Source organism: Aegilops tauschii, chromosome 4 (genome assembly GCF_002575655.3).
Source record: "Aegilops tauschii subsp. strangulata cultivar AL8/78 chromosome 4, Aet v6.0, whole genome shotgun sequence".
Lineage (NCBI taxonomy): Eukaryota > Viridiplantae > Streptophyta > Magnoliopsida > Poales > Poaceae > Aegilops > Aegilops tauschii.
Window position 1 is genome coordinate 397,320,357 of NC_053038.3, and position 23,263 is coordinate 397,343,619.

The 23,263-nt window shown below is 38.8% G+C and overlaps 1 pseudogene; it reads right to left on the reverse strand.

The window, feature by feature from the left end:
* Positions 1–1,131: 1,131 nt before the first annotated feature.
* LOC109740251 ((E)-beta-caryophyllene synthase-like) lies at positions 1,132–8,194 on the reverse strand (annotated as a pseudogene).
* Positions 8,195–23,263: the final 15,069 nt, after the last annotated feature.

Sequence of the window (23,263 nt, forward strand, 5' to 3'; positions counted from 1 at the left end):
TGTAGTTGCATTACGGTCTACTTGTCATGGATGTGATGCCTATATGAGATCTTGCCATGAATGATCGTAGTTATGAATGTTGCTTATCTATCAATTTCCCAACCGTATTTTGTTTACCATGCCACTACCTGCTTTTGAGACATATGCCATTAATGAACCTATGCCCCCAGGGGTCCATTCTCTATTGATATTAGCATTGCTCTATTATTCTTTTATTTACTTTTACTATTTTGCTGTTTTGCCATATCACCATATATATATCACTATTTTCTATTAACCCCACAACTAGCAAGATGAGGGGATTGACAACCCCCTTGCCAAGTTGGGTGCAAGCATTTATTTTGTTTGTGGGCAGGTGTTACTTATCTTGTTAGCTTGTAGACTCCTACTGGTTCGATTAAACCTTGGTTCTTAACTGAGGGAAATACTTTCTACAGCTGTGCTACATCACCCTTCCTCTTCGGGGCATCCAACCGCTCTTGCGGGGGTAGCAATGATTGAGGCAATTTCTATATTTGTGTGCACAAGTATTGATCATTGGATACAATTCAAAGCTCTTACGGGTTCGATAAATCTTATGGTCATCCACCTGAGGGAAATTTGCTTGATACAAACCTCTGCACTTGGGAGCCTGACACCTTGTTAGATTAGAGGAAGAAACCCCCTTAGAAATTTATACCATAATGAATATTAAACAAATATGTGCAAAAATTGTGCAATCCATAGCTTTTCAATGGAATATCATAACTCATCATTATGAGAAAATAGTTTGAAAGTATCTCCAAAACAGTACAAAAAAACCATGTACAATTCCGTCGGTCTATATCGCAGTTCTCTTTCTCTCTGCTAGAGGTTTCGTAAGTGATTGTAGAATAGATAAAATGTACACATATAAATGTATGTATATATACATACATACGCACACATACCAACTGAATGCATACATGGGTAGATATGGACGAGAAAGATTATACAATAGCTACACAATATGTAGTTCCCACAAAAACAAAAATTACAATAGATAGTATACCTCACATTATCCAATAATTTATGGGAAAATATAGCATGCTATGTCATATGTATTTTTATTTGTGAGGAAAGGTTAACGTTTCCTCCGAAGGGGAAAATGGTTCATATGAAGTTAACATAAAGTGAAGTTAAGGTCTTTTTGAGACTAAATGATAGGGTGTACTCATCTTCACGCTTGTACATAAAATCCATTGTCCGGGCAAGATTTGTTGCCTTCTCTAGAAGCACCATTGAATGTTTTTTGAGGAGGCGTTCGTGGACTATGTCCATCCATGCTTCCTCAATTATCACCTTGAGCTTCTCATTGGCTTCTACTACCGTGATACCATGCTCTATTGTGCAAGTTTGCACCGTGGATACCATATGGTTCGATCCTTGTTCGCGCTTCAAGAAGATAAAAACATCAACATTAGTTAGATGAGGTTTCATCATGCATGCATGTATGAACACATATGGCATGTATATGAAGTTCTTTTTCTATATGGGGAGAGTTTATACCTCATGCGAAACCATGTCATTACCAATGCGCCCAACAATACATACACCTCTGATAAATTTTGGATAGGAAAAGGCCCACTCAAGATTATCCTTTGTTGTCACATCACCAAGTGAGATGAATACAAGGCTTATTATATGCATACAAGCACTGCTGGCCATTGAAAGTTGCAAATGCTCCTCAACTGTAGTCGGTACAAAGTGTTCATCGCGCCAATTGACTTCCGCATGATAGCATTTGACAACATCGATCATCTAAGCAACATGCAAGTTAAAGGTTAAATAACATATACAAATGCATGGGGATTTTTAGATGTTAAGCTACTTTTATAGTTTTGGTAATGGGTAATGACACAAGAAGCATAAATAATTCCCTTTGAAACATAGTAATATTCATAGACAAATGCCCACTAAGATAGTTGGTGAGGGATAAAATACAATGTTTGGAAGGATGTTTGATATGGAAACAAAACCACAAACTAATGCTTCTTCGTACTATATATACTTTGTACCACAAGAAAGCTACTGCACAACATGTTATTTGTACATGTATGAACCCTAATATGTTTTGAAGGAATTTATATACGGATATAGGTTGGGTAGTGAGTGTTTGCTGGTCTTTCTACCTTTCAGGTGTTCATAATAGATTAATGTGGAAGTGGAAATCTGGTGCATTTCCTAAGAATTCCTTTAGATAAGTAAGATCTTGCAACAATGAGAGTATTTCTCTGGCTTGTGTGGAGCAAGATAATTCTTACGAAGGATACTTTGTTGCACAGCAATGGAAATCTACAATTATTGTCAATTCTACACCGATGATGACACAAGTCCTTGAGGAATCTTATATCTAACACATAGATGCATTTCTATATTACTGGACACAAAATCCCTTAATCCCAAAGCTCAATGTCATGTTACTTGCTTCAACTAACTTAAGATAATCAATGAATGATCAACAAATAATACCTAAATTTGAAATCTTAACCAGTATATTTACTTATATACTACTATATATACTTTTCCTGTATACATCAAGTTTTGGGGCTAATTTAGTTCTTTGAGAAACATTTACCAATTTTTTGACGAATTCAGCATTCTTGTTTTCCTGACACTTCAATACTTCCTCTATATCATTTGTGGTCTTAAGTATGTTGATGTATTGCCTTCAAGTATGCTGGTAATTGCTCCACAACATGTGCATCCCACCTGGATTTCAGTCAAATTCAAGTTTACTAGAAATGTAGATAAACCTAGACACTATCAACATGAATTTTGTTGCATCTAAATTAGGACGAGATATATCAACTATATTATCAAAACAAGAGGCAAATGATGCACCATGTTCTTCCACATATGCCAAATCTATATTCTCCATTAATTCTAATTAGAATGCCCGATGTTAAAAGATAAAAAATAATACACACAACATCTATCAGATACAATCCAAAATTATTGACACGTACAAACCAGTCCATCCTGGGTACTTAGCGGGGCATATACAGAGTTATGTGCAACATCGATTTGTCTAGTGCAAAGGAGTCTTACCATTGGCATGTATAAACAAGTGTAACATGTGCATATACTGAACCAGATGTAGGAAATATAAAAAATAGGCCACGCAGAGACATGTACAAACCAACTAGACATAACACGCATACAGTAAATAGAAGGTACCCAGAAAGACATATGTAAGGCACACTTTGCAGATAGAGAACCAACTAATGCACACATGTATGGGTTGGTTCGTGTACGTGCACATATATGCATACACGCAAATGGACTAACTGAATTTTGCTTTAGCTAGAGAATTAACAAACATGTTGGATATCAGTCCGTCCTAAATAATGAAGGTACCCAATCTTTTATTAAGCTAAAATCAATTCATACCATCATATTTGAACATGCTAATTGCAGTGTGACTCGATATTGTGCGATGAGAGACGAGTGTTTCCATATTATCTCGCAGCCATCACGCTCGTGTCACGAGCGAGGGTGGGCGGTGAAAAAAAAATAGTTATGCAAATTGTGTAGTTGGTGAATCCTATATACATAAATAGTTGGCCCCCACTAACTCTATTCCTCTCTTCCACTCAACAGATAACTATACCAACTCACCATGCCACCACACGTGGAATACCTAAATTAATAGGTACCATTCATTCTACTAACATTTAATAAACATATGAAAACCATGTAACATTCAAATATAATAAAGCATATGTATTATAGTTTCAATGAATGTCATATTATTGTCTAATACAACCAAAAGAATAAAAGCAAACAATTCCTACACCAACGGGAGATGCATCATCTCTAGTTTAATTTAGTTTTAGACCAAAACATTCAGATGATTATTAGATGGATTACTTATGCACCTTCTTATCTTACACAACCGCTTCACGATATGGTGTTACTTTGATGCATTACATTTTATCGAAGCAATGCAAAAGAGTTTTATTTTTAAATATTATTTTTTAAAATTGAAAAAATAAGAAGAAATTGTTCAAAACTAGCACGCTACATGGAAAACCCTTGACAAAACTAAAAACATGGACTCAGGACAATAAACTTGACTATACCACAAGTTGTTTACAAAATGATGTGATTTGCAAATACATCTCTAGCTTATCATGTGCGGCATATAAGAAGTATTTATAGGTGTCATGCATTAGACTCGAGTCAAGCAGAAACCTAACGTGGTATGTAGAAGAATGCATACCAACTTACATGTGTTCATTGTATGGTTGATGCCTATCTTGTCATGTGAATTCAAATAATATATAAACAAATTTGGCCGAAGTATACTGATAAAGGATTCATCTTTCCAGAATATATGATTTTCCATAGTTATTATTATTACACATTATTTTGGCAGAAATGCTAGTAATCAACTGAAAGATAACTATACATGATCTACATGATGCTAGCTATATAAGGTTGGTGGAATAATTGCAAGTAGGATGCTTTTCTCTAACTACACTTTTCGAGGAATTTCATGTAGATTCTTTACCCTTTGTGAAATATAAGGAAAGACTATAGGAAAAGAAATATAATAGGTTACTTACCTTTGCATGGCCGCAGTGAAGATGTTACTTTCTTCTGTGGTGCTATAATTATCATAGAGGTCATCAAGCAATGACATAAATAAGACTAGTTTTGTTAGCATTATACGCGGATAAGAATATTGCGGCTCGTAGAGAACTCCAAGTATCCAAAAATGAACCTCCACGATTCTATCTCGTGCAAATTGTGGATTTGCCTGTGATTTCAAGTCTTTCCACCAACTGCAAGTTAATAATTAAATACATATTAGCACTTGTTATACTATTTAAATAGTAACCATTTTTTTCAATTTTCTACTTATATTTTAGTTAGTATTCTTACATCGTAAGAGCTTTCAACTCCTCGCAATATAGAGTTTGCAAAATATTGAAGTCAAACTTAGCAAATTCCAGTATGTCCTCATCTCGTGTGGCCTTCTTCTCATAAACTGCAATGTAACGTCTCGTTTCGACTCTCTCGACTCTTCTAAAATGCGGGGTTTCCAATGTACACAAGACCTCTTCTGCCAACCGTGGTTCAAGATGCTCCACCATAGATTGTAGTTGAGTCTTGGTGAAAGTCACATCATCATCAAGCATTTCTTCTCCATGAATCCTAAGATACGGTGCATTGTACAATGCCAACAACGAGTTCACATCATTGCTTGCAAAGTTTCCTTGGTCATCTTTGAACTTCAAAAATACATCTGCACAATCAATTAAATATTTCATATACCTTGGCTTATACACTATTTATCAAATATTAGTACATATTTGTGTATGAATTAATTGTTGTCATCGTAATGAATAATACCAGGAGAGATGTTGTACCCATGCTTCCTTAGCAAGTAGAACCGCATCGCTGTTACACATAGGTTGTCACCAAACACATTTTCTTCACTATGCATGCCATGAAGTAACTCTTCAATCTCCTGGCCATAGTGATAAGCCACACCAGTACGCTCCAACGTGTCAACAAGCTCAATCTTCATAGCTAAATCAGAAGAAGATCCGGCGTCCAAGATGATCTTTCTCACTCGCTCCTTCTTGATACTTGCCATGTCCTTCATAGCCAAATACTACGAGATAGAGGAACTTATATTACGTTGAAAATTTTCAACAACTAGGGTTCAAGAGTGTTTCAAAATATTCTGAAAACATCAAAGCTTTAAATAGCAGGCTATCCCATTTAAGGACAGCCTGATCGGAAGCTATGGAAAGGTATACGAAGGTAAGACCCATTTAACATTTTTGCTTAAATCGTGAAAGAATGAAAATAATAATCATACAATCAGACGTGGATATTAAATAAATATACATATATACTTAACAATTGACATGCATATCACATATACTTGATATCCAAATATAACAAACAAAAGCTTGGCATCCGGCCAAAATAAAGGCATAGCAGCAAAGCGTCTATCCATAGCAAATTAAAGCGTGGTATAGCTTTGGTGTGGCACTAAACCGAAGCTGAATTTTAGCGCTAAATCATGCTATAGCCTGGTATTAGCGACAAGATTCATTAATGCAAAACACACATGGCTTTAGCATGTTGCCTCTCTATATACTATAGCAGTGCTATTTAAACCTTTGGAAAACATCGACGATGTATTTGTAGTTGCAGAGACAAAACTTAAGGGGGCTACTTTTTATTCAGAGAGGAAAACAATTTGATAATTACCTGAGATTGAGTACATGGGTTGTGGTTGAGGAAGAAGTCGCCCCAGGGGCTAGGGGTGTAGGGTCGAGGCTTGCGTAGGCCAGCAATAACCTCGTGTGAGCTGTTAGTAGTAACGGTAACATGAGTCATATGATCAAATGGTAGGTATGGAATATGACTTGTGGTGTGGAGCGTGGTGCTCTCTGGACTAAGATGCAAGAGTAATAAGGTTTGAAGCCAAAGCTTTGCTTTGCTTTGCTTGAACAAGTACAGTTACCGTACACTCTCTGTGATCTTATATATAGACGGAGAAATGACTCACAAGTACGTCCATTTGTAGATTAGTGTAGAGAACATACATTATTTTTTGGCAAAAATAAATAAATCATAGCAGCCTAGCTAACTAGATACTAATATGTTTCATGGAACATGCATGCATCCTAGCAACCTTCTCCAAAGATAATTCAATGTCAAGTTGCATGGTACGTATCTAGATTAGGACTAGGTATGGATACACCCTCATCTAACGTAGAAGGGTGCGATTGAGTTCTCTAGAAATTTAATTGTGATTATCCTCACCAACGACAATCATGTTAACCTATTATAATGCTCATATGACATACATTGTACATATACACTAAAGCGAGACTAACTAACCCAGTTGTTAGGATGCCAACTTTTTATTACGCCGGCCGGCAACTAATAAAACAATTTTAAATTTCTTCTATTGTCTACTTATGCATATGATCAAGTAACATATAAAACATATATATGGCTAGCTAGGCGGCTAGCTACGGTCGCTGTTAGTGCGGCTGTTATGACGCCAATTTGTTACTAAGACAACCAGGAACTAATAAAACATTTTCCAAAAGTTCTATTGTCAACTTATGCATCTGATCAAATAAAATATATATGCCTACCAAATAACATATATATGGCTACATGGGTGGCTAGTTTAACGCCGGCATAAGTGGGTTTGTTCGTTGCAAATTGCAAAATGACAATGGTAACATATGAATACCAAACCCGGCTATTATGATGCAAATTTATTATTACGACAGCCGAGAACTAATAAAACAATTTTCCAACTTTTTTTATTGTCAACTTATATATGGCTAGATAGGAGGATAGCTACCCCTGCCGTCAGTACGGCTGCTATGATGCCAATTTACTAGATAGTAGGTTAGCTACCCCCGCCGTCCCGTTAGTGCGGGTGCTATGATGCCAATTTACTAGATAGGAGGCTAGCTACCACTGCCGTCAGTACGGCTGCTATGATGCCAATTTATTACTACCGGCAGTCAGGAACTAATAAAAAATTCTCCAACCTTTTTATTGCTAACTTATGCATCAGATCATATAATATATAGATGGCTAGCTGTGTGGCTAGCTACCACTGTCGTCGGTGAGTTTGTTTGTTGCAAATTGCAATGGTAACATGAGAATAAAAACTTGGGCCGTTGCAATGCCAATTTATTATTATGGCAGCCAAGAACTAATAAAATAATTTTCAACTATTTTTATTGTCAACTTAGGCATCTTATCACATAACATATATGGCTAGAGAGGCGGCTAGCTACCGCTGGCATCAGAGGGTTTGCTCGTTGCAACTTTTAATGGTATAAAACCTTGCTTTTTAGAGAAGTATAATAAAACCTTGCATGAGTGCTCGCATTATTATCTGAATTTGCTACAAATTTCTAGTGAAATTCTTTCAGTAGTATGGCATGCCTGTCAAATACGAGATGCATATAGTGACTTTGTCAATCTCAAGATTTTTCAGCTTAGTTTGTAAGAGGGGCTCATAGGGGTAGGGTATGCATTCCTTTATAGAGGTGAGTGTGTGTGCATGTATGTTAGTGTGTGCGATATTTCGTTCGTTCTTACAAATAAGGATAAAATACGTAACTAATTCCACTTCTTGTGCAACAATGCTTTGAAAAGGGATAATGCCCTCCGCCATGGCTGTCATGTCTGGCCGGAGATGACCATGAAAAGGATTTCTATCTTGAATGCCAAGATTAATCTGTTAAGGTCAGAACATTAACATTGGGAGAACACATGCAACAAGGTAACGATGCAAGTTTGCCTTCATGGAGTCCAACCAAGGATGTCCAAAACAAGAGTTTTCACCCCAAATATGAAGCACTGTTCAAAGCACCATCCTGCAAATGGATCTTTCTAAAGCAGCACTAGTGAGTACTCCATGCAGAACCATCATGCTATCCGCCAGAGGATGCCGCATGCCTCTCCCAAAATCAAAGAAGCACATGTCCCGCAGAGCCACTGAACCAACGGCTTCCCGGGGAGTACGTTCTACTACTACCGGTAGTGATGAGAGGGATTAGTGGCACTGTTGATTGGTGGGATGTCTTCCCATCTATCCTCAGCTAGCCCCGCATGCGTCTCAGTGAACCCATGTAAGCCTCTTGCTCACATGCTCTTATCAAGGCATTGAATCAAAACAAATCCCCTATCACGAATGGTATCATCATGTCGTAATGCTCTTTTCCAGAAAACAAGCATCACAATGCAATCATATTACAATTTTATCCAAGGCACAAACATAACAATGTATATGGCATTGCAATGAAGTGATAAAAGTTCCCAACCCAACCGGGCATCACTGCAATGTCTCAGATTTGGGCCAATGCAAATACATGATAGTAAGTAAGTATGTAAAGTTAAGTAATTTGCTAACCAAATTGAGTGTCATTACACGTCTTATATCTAAGGTATGGTAATGTGTCAAGCCAGGAATCTGCCTGGAAAGCTCCCGTGCCTAGAATCTGCCTGGTTTTAGGCAGACCACAAAATTCCGACTGCGATGGCAATGCGAGCACAAACGAGTAGCAAGGATGAAGCGTTTTGGATATTCGAGATACCGAAAACAGTTATATGGGGACAACTGTATGCATCAAGGCTCCCTATCCCCGACGGTTTCTGGGTCGTGTGGGAAGGACCCCCTATCGCCCACACTCACTTGGCAACGGTTCCAAATGCCGTCGCGGAAAGGGGTAAAAAACCGTTTGTTTAGGACCGACGCGCACCAGTGCCCTCCTAATCATGGTGGCTGCCGGCATGATGAAGATGGCCACCGGTGATGATTTCCCCCTCCGGCAGGGTGCCAGAACAGGGTCTAGATTGGTTTCTCGTGGCTACAGAGGCTTGCGGCAGCGGAACTTCTGATCTAGAGTTATTTCTGATGGTTTCTCTATTTATAGGATTTTTCAGCGTTGGAATCACGCGAAGATGGGCCTCGAGGTGAGCATAACCCACCGGGGCAAGCCGGGCCCCTCTAGCGCGCCCTGGTGGGTTGTGCCCTCCTCGTGGCTCTTCTGGCCCTCCCACAAAGCTTCGGGGGTCTCTTTTGTTCCAGAAAAATCGTCAAAAAGTTTCAGCTCATTTGGAGAACTTCCATTTCTGCACAACAAAACAACACCTCGATAGTTCTGTTGAAAACAGCGTCAGTCCGGGTTAGTTCCATGCAAATCATACTAAAACCATATAAAAGTGTTGTAAACATAGCATGAATACTTCATAAATTATAGAAACGTTGGAGACGTATCAGCATCCCCAAGCTTAATTCCTACTCGTCCTCGAGTAGGTAAATGATAAAAGAAATAATTTATGAAGTGTGAATGCTAGCAAAGTGCACAAGTTTGATTAATGATAATTTCAATGACTTTTCCTATCATCATAACAACAATTCTTTCTCATAAAACTACTCATGTTAAAGTAGCAACCAATTCACATGTTAATGTTCAAACAATGAATTCTCTTGAAACTCAACAACCTATATCTTAGTCACCAAACAATTGCAATTCAACTTATTCAACAAAGTCTAAGTAAGAGCTCCACATACTCAATCATCATATAGTCTTCCATGATTGCTAGTACTCAAAGCATATTCTTAGAACAAATGGCATCCATCGAACACGAAGAAAGATAGGGGCTTAATGTTTCGCCTCCCAACTCATTTATCATAGAGATAATTGTCAACAATAATAAATCAAGATCAAATATATTTGACTGGCCATATGTGCCTAGATCTTTCCCCACCATATGATGCTTGACAACTAGAGAATAATTGAGGTTGAATGAGGATGTATACTGTTGACTCTTTGCATAAAAGTAAATACTGAAAGGTAAAAGATTGGCCCTTCGCAGAGGGAAGCAGAGGTTGTCATGCGCTTTTTATTTGGATGCACAAACAATTAATGCAAAGGAACGTCATGTTATATTGCCCCTTATGATAGCAACCTTTATTATGCAATCTGTCGCTTCTATTATTTTGCCATCACAAGTTCGTACAACGCTCAATTTTCCCTTACAATAAAAGATCAAACATATTTAGGAGCACTTTTTATTGCTTTATGCACCGATGACAACTTACTTGAAGGATCTTATTCAATCCATGGGTAGGTATGGTGGACACTCATGGCAAGAAACCGAGTTTAAGGGTTTTTGGATACACAAGTAGTATCTCTACTTAGTATGAATTTTTGGCTAGCAAAAGATCCTAGGCAAACACCACATGTTGGAGGATCCATGACAATATAACTTCTATGCAAATATACACAACCATAACTCATTACGTTGTCTTCCTTGTCCAACTTCAACTAATTTTCTCAAGGTTGCAAATAATTAATGGTATTCACAATCATAGAATATGTCCAAGATAATATATTTGCATGTGAAAGTTCTCTTCCTTATACTAATCATTCATGAATCTTGTATGACCAATATTGTGATCGTCAAGCTTCAAAAGATTTCACTTTCTAAACCCAATGTGAAGCTACTACTAGGCATAATATGAACATATAATTTCAACTTCATGATTTTCAATTCATTCAACAATTTACTCTTAGGATATAAGTGAAGCAAAAGAGTAAAAGAAAACTACTCCAAAAAGATATAAGTGAAGATCAAGCGAGTAGTTAAGTAAATGGGTAGCTAATTGAGGACTCTCTCTTATTTAAAACTTTTAGATATAAGTATTTTATTAGAAGAACAAGCAAAACAAAGTAAAATGACATTCTTATAGCACACATCATGTGAAGAAGCAAAAACTTAGGCTCAACCGAGGCTAACCGATAATTGTTGATGAAGAAAGGTGGGATGCCTACCAGGGCATCCCCAAGCTTAGATGCTTGAGACTTCTTGAAATATTATCTTGGGATGCCTTGGGCATACCCAAGATTGAGCTTTTGTGTCTCCTTAATTCCTTTTATATCACGGTTTCCCTAAATCTTAAAAACTTCATCCACACAAAACTCAACAAGAACTCATGAGATAAGTTAGTATAAATCAATGCAATAACCTTATCATTCTCTAGTGTAGCAAATCACTAAAATTACAATTTAAAATTGCATACTAAATGCCTCTGCATATTTAATACTCCTATCCTCAAATAGAATCATTAAACACGCAAACATATGCAAACAATGCAAACATAACAGCAATCTGGCAAAACAGGACAGTTTGTAAAGGATGCAAAAATATTCATACTTCTCTAACTCCAAAAATTCTGAAAATTTTGCACACTGTAGAAAATTTATCATAGCTTATTGTGCAAAAAAATCAACATTTTATAACATCCTGACATTTCTCGGGAATTTTTTACAACAGTGATAAACAATCTGTTTTGAAACAGAAACTCATATACTTGCAAACTAAGCATGGTAAAGGCTATCCTTGCCACTTTTATTGAAATAAAAGATACAAAACATTATTGTAAATAAAATAAATCAAATCAAAACAAAATAAAATGATGCTCCAAGCAAAACTCATATCATGTGACGATTGAAAATATAGCTCCAAGTAAGGTTACCGATACTGTTGGAGACGAAAGAGGGGATGCCTTCCGGGGCATCCCCAAGCTTAGTTGCTTGTATATTACTTGAATATTACCTTGGGGTGCCTTGGGAATCCCCAAGCTTAGGGTCTTGTCGCTCATTATTCTCCTCATATCGATATCTCACCCAAAACTTGAAAACTTCAATCACACAAAACTTAACGGAACTTCGTGAGATGGGTTAGTATGATAAAGACAAATCATTCACTTTGGTAATGCCAAAGACAAGATTCATAATTTTTCTCACACAATGTCTACTGTACCTTATCATTTTGACAATTTTTATTGGGCAATATAAGCCATAGAAAATAGGAAACAAGCAAACTATGCATTGAAAACAGAATCTCGTCAAAAACAGAACAGTCTGTAGTAATCTGTACTATAACCATACTTCTGTAACTCCAACAATTATGAAATCTTAGGAAGATGTAGGAAATTTGCATATCAATCTTGTGTAAAAAATTCAGATCAAAAGCTCGCTCTAGTGATTTTTAAAAATTCCTGGACTAGGTGCAAAAGTTTCTATTTTTGCACAGAATCAAGTCAACTATCATCCATACTATCCCAAAGGCTTTACTTGGCACATTATTGAAACAAAAGCTATAAAACATGATTACTATAGTATCTTAATCATATGAACACACAAAAACAGTAGGTATAAATGTTGGGTTGTCTCCCAACAAGCACTTTTCTTTAATGCCTTTTAGCTAGGCATGATGATTTCAATGATGCTCGCACAAAAGATAAGAATTGAAACATAACAAGAGCATCATGAAGCAGATCACTAGCATATTGAAGTCTAACCCACTTCCTATGAATAGGGATTTTGTGAGCAAACAACTTATGTGGACAAGAATCAACTAGCATAGGAAGGCAAAACAAGTGCAACTCCAAGACTTTCAACATAAAGAGAGGAAACTTGATATTAGTGAGAAGAAACAAGCATATGTTCCTCTCTCATAATAATTTTCAGTAGCATAATGAATGAATCAACAATATAACTATCACATAAAGCATTCTTTTCATGATCCACAAGCATAGAAATTTTACTACTCTCCACATAAGCAAATTAATTCTCATGAATAGTAGTGGGAGAAAACTCAACAAAATAACTATCATGTGATTGAAAATTAAAATCATGATGGCAAGTTTCATGGTTATCATTATTCAATATAGCATACATGTCATCACCATAATCATCATAGATGGCAACTTTGTTGTTATAATCAATAGAACCCTCTTCCGAAATAGTGGATTCATCACAAAATAAAGTCATGACCTCTCCAAATCCACTTTCATAATTATAATCATCATAAATAGGAGGCATGCTTTCATCATAATAAATTTGTTCATCAAAACTTGGGGGACTAAAAATATCATCTTCATTAAACATAGCATCCCCAAGCTTATGGCTTTGCATATCATTAGCATCATGGATATTCAAAGAATTCATACTAACAACATTGCAATCATGCTCATCATTTATGCCAAACATTTTATAGAATTCTTCTTCTATCAATTGAGCACAATTTTCCTTTCCATCATTTTCACGAAAGACATTATAAAGACGAATAATACGAGGCCACCTCAACTCCATTTTTTGTGTAGTTTTCTTTTATAAACCAAACTATTGATAAAACAAGAAACTAAAAGATTCAATTGCAAGATCTAAAGATATACCCTCAAGCACTCACCTCCCCGGCAACGGCGCTAGAAAAGATCTTGATGTCTACTACATAACTTGTTCTTGTAGACTCGGGTTGGGCCTCAAAGCGCAGAGTTTTGTAGGACAGTAGCAAATTTCCCTCAAGTGGATGACCTAAGGTTTATCAATCTGTGGGAGGCGTAGGATGAAGATGGTCTCTCTCAAACAACCCTGCAACAAAATAATAAAAAGTCTCTTATGTCCCCAACACACCAAATACAATGGTAATTTGTATAGGTGCACTAGTTCGGCGAAGAGTTGGTGATACAGGCGTAGTAATGATAGTAGATATTGATTTTTGTAATAGGAACAATAAAAAAACAGCAAGGTAGCAATGGATAAAACGGAGCACAAACGGTATTGCAATGCTTGAAAACAAGGCCTAGGGTTCGTACTTTCGCTAGTGCAATCTCTCAACAATGCTAATATAATTGGATCATATAACCATCCCTCAACGTGCGATGAAGAATCACTCCAAAGTTCCTATCTAGCGGAGAACATAAGACGAAATTGTTGGTAGGGTATGAAACCACCTCGAAGCTATTCTATCCGATCGATCTATCCAAGAGCTCGTACTAAACTAACACCAAGTTATCATTCCCGATCGATCTATCAAGAGTTCGTATTAAAATAACACCAAGTTATCCTTTTCGATCAATCTATCAAGAGTTCGTACTAAGATAACACCAAATAATTTTAGATTCATAATACTCAATCCAGCACAAAAAACCTCAAAGAGCGCCCCAAGATTTCTACCGGAGAAACAAAGATGAGAACGTGCATCAACCCCTATGCATAGATTACCCCAATGTCACCTCGGGAATCCGCGAGTTGAGTGCCAAAACACATATCAAGTGAATCAATATGATACCCCATTGTCATCACGGTATTCATAGCAAGACATACATCAAGTGTTCTCAAATCCATAAAAGTATTCAATCCGATAAGAACGAAATCTCAAAGGGAAAGCTCAATTCACAACAAGATAGAGAGGGGGAATCACCATATGATCCAACTATATTAACAAAGCCCTCCCACGAAGCTTCGGAGGTCTCTTTTGTTCCAAAAAAACCATCAAAAAGTTTCAGCTCATTTGGAGAACTTTCATTTTTGCACAAAAAACAACACCACGGTGTTGTGCTGAAAACATCGTCAATCCGGGTTAGTTCCATGCAAATCATACCAAAACCATATAAAATTGTTGTAAACATGGCATGAATATTTCATAAATTATAGATATGTTGGAGGTATCACCTCTGCGAACGTTTACAAAGACGGATTTTCGACATCCAGTTGTAGATGCTCGTACTGGCCTAGTAACGTTAATTTAGAACCCATTCAACATTGTTTATTACAGACGGCGTCGCGGTGGGCTTGCAACTAGAAAAAAGGGTCGGGCTCCCAGTTGCGCGTGGAGGGTGGACTTACAAATGAGACAAATAATGGGTCATACTAAGTTGCATATAAGGGTGGACTCGCAACAAGGACAAGAAAATAAGGGGCTAGTTGCATGTTGGGGATGGAGTTACAAAATGGGTCACCCCATCCCCCACCCTCCTTGCGTGTCGAGGGTGGACTTGCAACTAATGAGAAAACAATGGAATATCAAGGTTGGACTTGCAACTAGAACAAAAAGGAGGCAGACCCATTTGCATGTCGAGAGTAGACTTGTTGTAACAAAAAATGTGTCGTGCCCAGTTGCATGTCCAGTATGAACTCGCGACAGGAACAAAAGCGGGCTCAGTTGCGTGTCAACGGTGAACTTGAAACTGGGACGAAAAATAGCCCAAGGCTTAGTTGCATGTCTAGGTGGACTTGCAACTGGGACGAAAAATGTGGCATGCCCAGTTGCATGTTGGGGAATGGACTTGCAACTGGGACAAAAGGGGTCGTGCCACCAGTTGTGTGTCGACGGTGGACTTGAAACTGGGACAAATATGGGCCAAGGCCTAGTTGCATGTCGGAGGTGGACTTGCAACTAGGACGAAAAGGGTCGGGACCTAGTTGCGTATCGAGGGTGGACTTGCCCTCGGGACAAAAAATGGGCCAGGACAAGTTGCGTCAGAAGGGTGAACTTGTAGCTAGGACAAGAAAAGAGGTGGGCCCACTTGCATGTTGAGGGTGGACTTGCAACTAGGGGGGAAATGGGTCGCCCTGCCCCTAGTTGTGTGTCGAGGGTGGACTTGCAACTGAGACGAAAAAATGAGCCACACGCAATTACATGTTGGGGGTACACTAGTAACTAAGACAACAATGGATGAGGATACAAAACACCGCATCACCATTGCCTGTCATATCTTCTTCGCGAGAACAAAGATTGATCGCGACCACTAGCCCCCTCTGTCTCTGACGTGGCTTGAGACTGCGTCGGTATTTCCCCAAAGAGGAAGGGATGATGCAGCGGTAAGTATTTCCCTAAGTTGTGAAACCAAGGTATCAATCCAGTAGGAGAACCAAGCAACACTATGTAAACTGTACCCGCACACAAAGAACAAATACTTGCAACCCGACGCGTAACAGGGGTTGTCAATCCCTCCTCGGTAAAAAGATAAATTAATTTGTATGAGATTGGATAAATATATCTGAATAAAACACCAAATAAAATAAGTAAAGAAAAGGTACAGCAAGGTATTTTTGGGTTTTTGGAATTATAGATCTGAAAACAAATATGATAAAAGATAGATATGAAAGCAATATGATAAAAGATAGACCTGGGGGCTGTAGATTTCACTAGTGGCTTCTCTCAAGAAAATAGCATACGGTGGGTAAACAAATTACTACAGTTGGGCAATTGATAGAAGAACAAATAATTGATAACCCACAAGTATAGGGGATCGCAACAGTTTTCGAGGGTAGAGTATTCAACCAAAATTTATAGATTCGACACAAGGGGAGCCAAAGAATATTTGAAGGTATTAGCAGCTGAGTTGTCAATTCAACCACACCTGGAGATTAATTATATGTAGCAAAGTGATCAGTAGCAAAGTAGTTAGATAGTTTTGATAGTAGTGACAGCAGCACGGTAACAGTAACAGTGATAGCAGTAATTTGTAGCAAGATCAATATAAATAAATTCGTAGGCATTGGATCAGTGACTTGTTGGATGATATTCATCATGTAACAGTTATAACCTAGGGAGATACGGCACTAGCTCCAGTTCATCGATATAATGTAGGCATGTATTCTGTAAATAGTCATACGCGCTTTATTAAAAGAACTTGCTTGACATCTTTTGTCCTACCCTCCCGTGGCAGCGGGGTCCATATTGGAAACTAAGGGATATTAAGGCCTCCTTTTAATAGAGAGCCGTAACAAAGCATTAACACATAGTGAATACATGAACTCCTCAAACTACGGTCATCATCGGGAGTGGGCCCGGTTATTGTCACTCCGGGGTTGCCGGATCATAACACGTAGTAGGTGACTATAACTTGCAAGATCGGATCTAAAACATGGATATAATAATGAATTCATAAATGGTTCAGATCTGAGTTCATGGCACCCGGGCCCAAAGTGACAAGCATTAAGCATAGCAAAGTCATAGCAACATCAATCTAAGAACATAGTGGATACTAGGGATCAGTCCCTAACAAAACTAACTCGATTACATAATGAATCTCATCCAACTCCTCATCGACCAGCGAGCATATGAAGGAATTACTCACTCCCGGTGGGGAGCATCATGGAATTGGCGATGGAGATTGGTTGGTGATGACAAAGAACGAAGATCCCCCTCTCCGGAGCCCCAAATGGACTCTAGATTTGCTCTCCCGAGGAAGAACAGGGCTTGGCGGCGGCTCCGTCTCATGGAACGCGATAATTCTTTCTCCCTGATTTTCTTCTGGAAATATGTGAATTTATAGTATCAGGGGGGTCGTCGGCAGGGCCACCAGGTGGGTACAACCCACCTGGGCGCGGCAGGAGAGGGGGGCGCGCCCTGGTGGGTTGTGCCCACCCAGGTGCCCCTCTCTAGCAGGTCTTGGCTCCAGAAATTCTTATTGTTGATATAAAAAATCCTCAAAAAGTTTCGTTCCATTCCGAGAACTTTTATTTCTGCACAAAAACAACACCATGGTAGTTCTGCAGAAAACAACGTCAGTCCAGGGTTAGTTTCATTCAAATCATGCAAATTAGAGTCCAAAACAAGAGGAAAAGCGTGAGAAAAAGTAGATACGTAAAAGACGTATCAATAATTATGATGATACCCAAGGCAATGATCATGTATATAGGAATCAGGCCCAAGATTAGTAGACCGACTCCTGCCTGCATCTCATACTATTACGCCACACATCAACCTCGATCCAGCATGCATCTAGTGTATTAAGTTCATGAAGAAACGAAGTAATGCAATAAGAACGACACATGATGTAGACAAGATCTATTCATGTAGGAATAAACCCCATTTTTTATCCTTAATAGCAATGATACATGCGTGCCTCGCTACCCCTTCTGTCACTGGGTGAGTACACCGCAAGATCGAACCTATCACAAAACACCTCTTCTCATTGCAAGAAAAATCAATCTATTCGGCCTAACTAAACCAAAGATTCAGAGAGGAAATACAAGGCTATAAAGATCATGCATATAAGAGAAGAAAACTCAAATAATATTCATGGATATAGATCTGATCATAAACTCAAACTTCATCGGATCCCAACAAACACACCGCAAAAAGTCATTACATCAAATAGATCTCCAAGAGAACATTGTATTGAGAATCAAAAAGGGAAAATAAGCCATCTAGCTACTGCCTATGGATCCGTAGGTCCATGGTGAACTACTCACGCATCATCAGAGGAGCACCAATGAGGATGATGAACCCCTCCGTGATCGTGTTCCCCTCCGGCGAAGTGCCGGAAAGGGCCTCTAGATTGGATCTCGTGGTTCTGGAACTTGCGCCAGCTGGAATTGTGTTTCGTCGACTCCCCTAGGGTTTCTAGAATATTTTGGGTATTTATAGAGCTGAGAGGCGGTGGAGGAGACCCCCGTGGGCCCCAAAACCCATCAGGGTGCGCCAAGGGCCTCTGGTGCGCCCTGGTGTCTTGTGGGCCCCACGGGCCTCCCCTCTGGTGCTTCCTTGGCTCCCAATTTGTCTTCTAGTCTAAAAAAATCTCCAAAAAATTTCGCTGCCTTTGGACTCCATTTGATAGGGATATTCTGCGAAGTAAAAAACAAGCCAAAAATAGCAACTGGCACTGGGCACTATGTCAATAGGTTAGACCCAAAAAGTGATATAAAGTTTATAAAATGATTGCAAAACATCCAACAATGACAATATAACAACATGGAACAATCAAAAATTATAGATACGTTGGAGACGTATCAGCATCCCCAAGCTTAATTCCTTCTCGTCCTCAAATAGGTAAATGATAAAAACGGAATTTTTGATGTGGAATGCTACCTAACATGTTCATCACATATTCTTTTTTTAGCATGGACATTTGGAATTTTTGATGGTTCAAAGCAATTGTCTATATTTGACATGAATATTAGCTAAACCCAATGCAATGGTTCAAAGCAATGGTCCATCGTGGTCAATCATCGATACATTCACGAAACACACTCGAATATTAGCTACACCCAATGCTCAAGTATGATCATAGTGCTCCTAGTTGGTGCTTTATACGAGAAGATGGAGACCCAAATAAAAATAAAAATTGCATAAAGTAAATGGATAGGACCTTCGCAGAGGGAATCAGAAATTTGTAGAGGTGCCAGATCTCAAAGCTTAAATTGAGAGATAAAAATATTTTGGGAGGCATACTTTTCCCATCAACGAAAACGACCGAGTAGTTCCCAACACTTTCCATGCTAGCCGTATCCACCATTCTTTCCAACGAGCGGTTCCCAAACATAAAATAGAGTTTATTCCTTTTTCCACCATCCATGGCTAGCGGTATCCACGGATGCCTTCCATACCAACACTTTCCAAGGAATTTATTATTTGTCAACATAAAGTCATTTTTTTTCATTTCGGGACTGGGCATCCCTATTACCGCCATACTCTCGTGCAATGAGAAGTGAATAAACACTCATCTTGAGAATAACACATCTAGCATGGAAAAATATTGGCCACCCCCTGCCGCTTCATGAGCGGTACGAGCACACAAAAAAGAAATTCATTTTGAAAATTAGAGATCGCACATTCAAATTTACTTAGAACGGCACAAAAATACCACATATAGGTAGGTATTGAAGGAAATATGCCCTAGAGGCAATAATAAGGTTGTTATTTTATATTTCCTTATTCATGATAAAGGTTTATTATTCATGCTAGAATATATTGATCGGAGACTTAAATACATGTGTGAATACATAAACAAATACCGTGTCCCTAGTAAGCCTCTACTTGACTAGCTCGTTGATCAAAGATACGGTTAAGGTTTCCTAACCAGGGACATGTGTTGTCATTTGATAACGGGATCACATGATTAGGAGAATGATGTGATGGACAAGACCTATTCGTTAGCTTAGCATATTGATCATTCAGTTTATTGCTATTGCTTTCTTAACGTCAAATACATATTCCTTCGACTATGAGATTATGCAACTCCCGGATACCATAGGAATACCTTGTGTGCTAGCAAACGTCACAACATAACTGGGTGATCATAAAGATGCACTACAGGTATCTCCAAAGGTGTTTGTTGAGTTGGCATAGATCGAGATTAGGATTTGTCACTCCGAGTATCAGAGAGGTATCTATGGGCCCTCTCGGTAATACACATCATAAGAAGCCTTGCAAGCAAAGTGACTAATGAGTTAGTTGCAAGATGATTTATTACGGAACGAGTAAAGAGATTTACCGGTAACGAGATTGAACTAGGTATGAAGATATCGACGATCGAATCTCGGGCAAGTAACATACCGATGGACAAAGGGAATTACATATGTTGTCATAAGGTTCGACCGATAAAGATCTTCGTACAATATGTAGGAACCAATATGGGTATCCAAGTTCCGCTATTGGTTATTGACCGGAGAGGTGTCTCGGTCATGTCTACATAGTTCTCGAACCCATAGGTTTCGCACGCTTAACGTTCATTGACGATATAGCGTTATATGAGTTATATGGATTTGGTGACCAAATGTTGTTCGGAGTCCCAGATGAGATCGCGGACATGACGAGGATCTCCAAAATGGTCCGGAGGTAAAGATTGATATATATAGGACGATGATATTCGGATACCGGAAGAGTTTCGGAGTTCACGATGTAGTCATCGGGTCACCGGAAGGGGTTCCAAACACCGCCGATAGGTGTATGGGCCTAATGGGCCAGGGGGACAGACCAGCCCACAAGGGGGCTGGCGCGCCCCTCTCCCTGGCCGGCCAGCCCTAGGGAAGGGAAGGGGGAGGGCTAGCCCCTCCTGCCTCCCCCTTCTCATGGGAGAAAGGAAGGGGGGGCTCCCTCCCCTGCCTTTCCCCGCTCACCTAAAAAGGAAAGGGGGGTGGGGGCTTGGGAGAGACCCCAAGTAGGATTCGGCCTACTTGGGACGCCTCCTTGGCTGCTCCCTCCTCCCCCCACCTATATATATGTGGGAGGGGGGCACCACACATAACCACGACAATTTCTTAGCCGTGTGCGGGGCCTCCCTCCATAGTTTAGTCCCTCAGTCATATTTTCGTAGTGCTTAGGAGAAGCCCTGCGGAGATAGCTTCACCATCACCGTCACCACGCCGTCGTGCTGCCGGAACTCATCCACTACTTCGCCGTCTTGCTGGATCAAGAAGGCGGGGACATCATCGAGCTGAACGTGTGCTGAACGCGGAGGTGCCGTACGTTCGGTACTCGATCGGTTGGATCGCGAAGAAGTTCGACTACATCAACCGCGTTACTAAAAGCTTCCGCTTATGGTCTACGAGGGTACGTAGACACTCTCTCCCCTCTCATTGCTATGCATCTCCTTGATAGATCTTGCGTGTGCATGGAATTTTTTTTGTTTTCCATGCAACGTTTCCCAACAGGTATGGTGGACTCATATGGCATAACTGGTTTAAAGGATTTTGGATGTACAAGTAGTATTCCTACTTAGTACAAGGAAAGGCTAGCAAATAGATTGGGAAGCATCCAACCAAGAAACGAAAATTCACATAAACGAGCATTGAGCATAACTAATAGCGAATAATGCACCACAAGTAGGATATAATTTCATTGCATAACTATTGACTTTCGTACTTGCATAGGGAATCACAAACCTTAACACCAATATACTTACTAAAGCATAATTACTCACCAACATGACCAACATATTGCTATCATCATATCTCAAAACTATTACAAAGAGTCAAGTTCATTTTGTCCAATGATCTTCATGAAAGTTTTTATTATATCCCTCTTGAATATCTATCACTTTGGGGCTAATTTCATATGTTGCAATTGCTTTTGATAAGCTCAAGCAAATTTAAGTGAAGAACACGAGCATAACAATTTTCATCTCTCAAAAAAATAAGTGAAGCATGAGAGAATTTCTTCAAAAAGTTTACTAACTCTCAAATTAATCTAATTGAAGCATGAGAGTATTTCTTCAAAAATTAAAGCACACCGTGCTCAAAAAGATATAAGTGAAGCACTAGAGCAATTCCATAGCTCAAAAAAATTTAAGTGAAGCACATAGAGCAATTCTAACAAATCATAGCTTAATTTTGGCTCTCTCAAATAGGTGTCCAGCAAGGATGATTGCGACAAACTAAAAAGCAAAAAAAAGCAAAGACTCATATAATACAAGACGCTCCAAGCAAAACTCATGATATGTGACGAATAAAAATATAGCTCCAAGTAAAATTACTGATAGTTGTTAGAAGAAAGAGGGGATGCCTTTTGGGGCATCCCCAAGCTTAGTTGCTTGGTTCTCCTTGAATATTAACTTGGGTTGCCATGGGCATCCCCAAGCTTAGGCCCTTTTCACTCCTTATTCCTTCATCCATTGTGATCTCACCCAAAACTTGAAAAACTTCAATCACACAAAACTTAACAAAACCTTCGTGAGATCCATTAGTATAATAAAGCAAATAACCACTTTAAGTACTGTTGCAAACCCATTCATATTTTATTATTGCATTATACCTACTGTATTAAAACCTTACCATGGCTTATACCTCCCGATACAATCCATAGATTCACCAAAATAAGCACACAATGCAAAGAAAACAGAATCTGTCAAAAATAGAACAGTCTGTAGTAATCTGGACTTTGACCATACTTCTGTAACTCCAACAATTCTGAAAAATTAGAACAACATAGGCAATTTCTGTATAAATATTTTATAAAAAATTCAGATTTTTTCGTCGCTTCTGTGATTTTTAAAAATTCAGCTACTGTACGCAAAAGTTTCTGCTTTTCAATAGGATCAAATCAATTATCACCCAACAAGATCCTAAAGGCTTTACTTGGCACAAACACTAACTAAAACATAAAAACACAATCATAATAGTAGCATAATTGTGTGAACACTCAAAAACAAAAATAAATA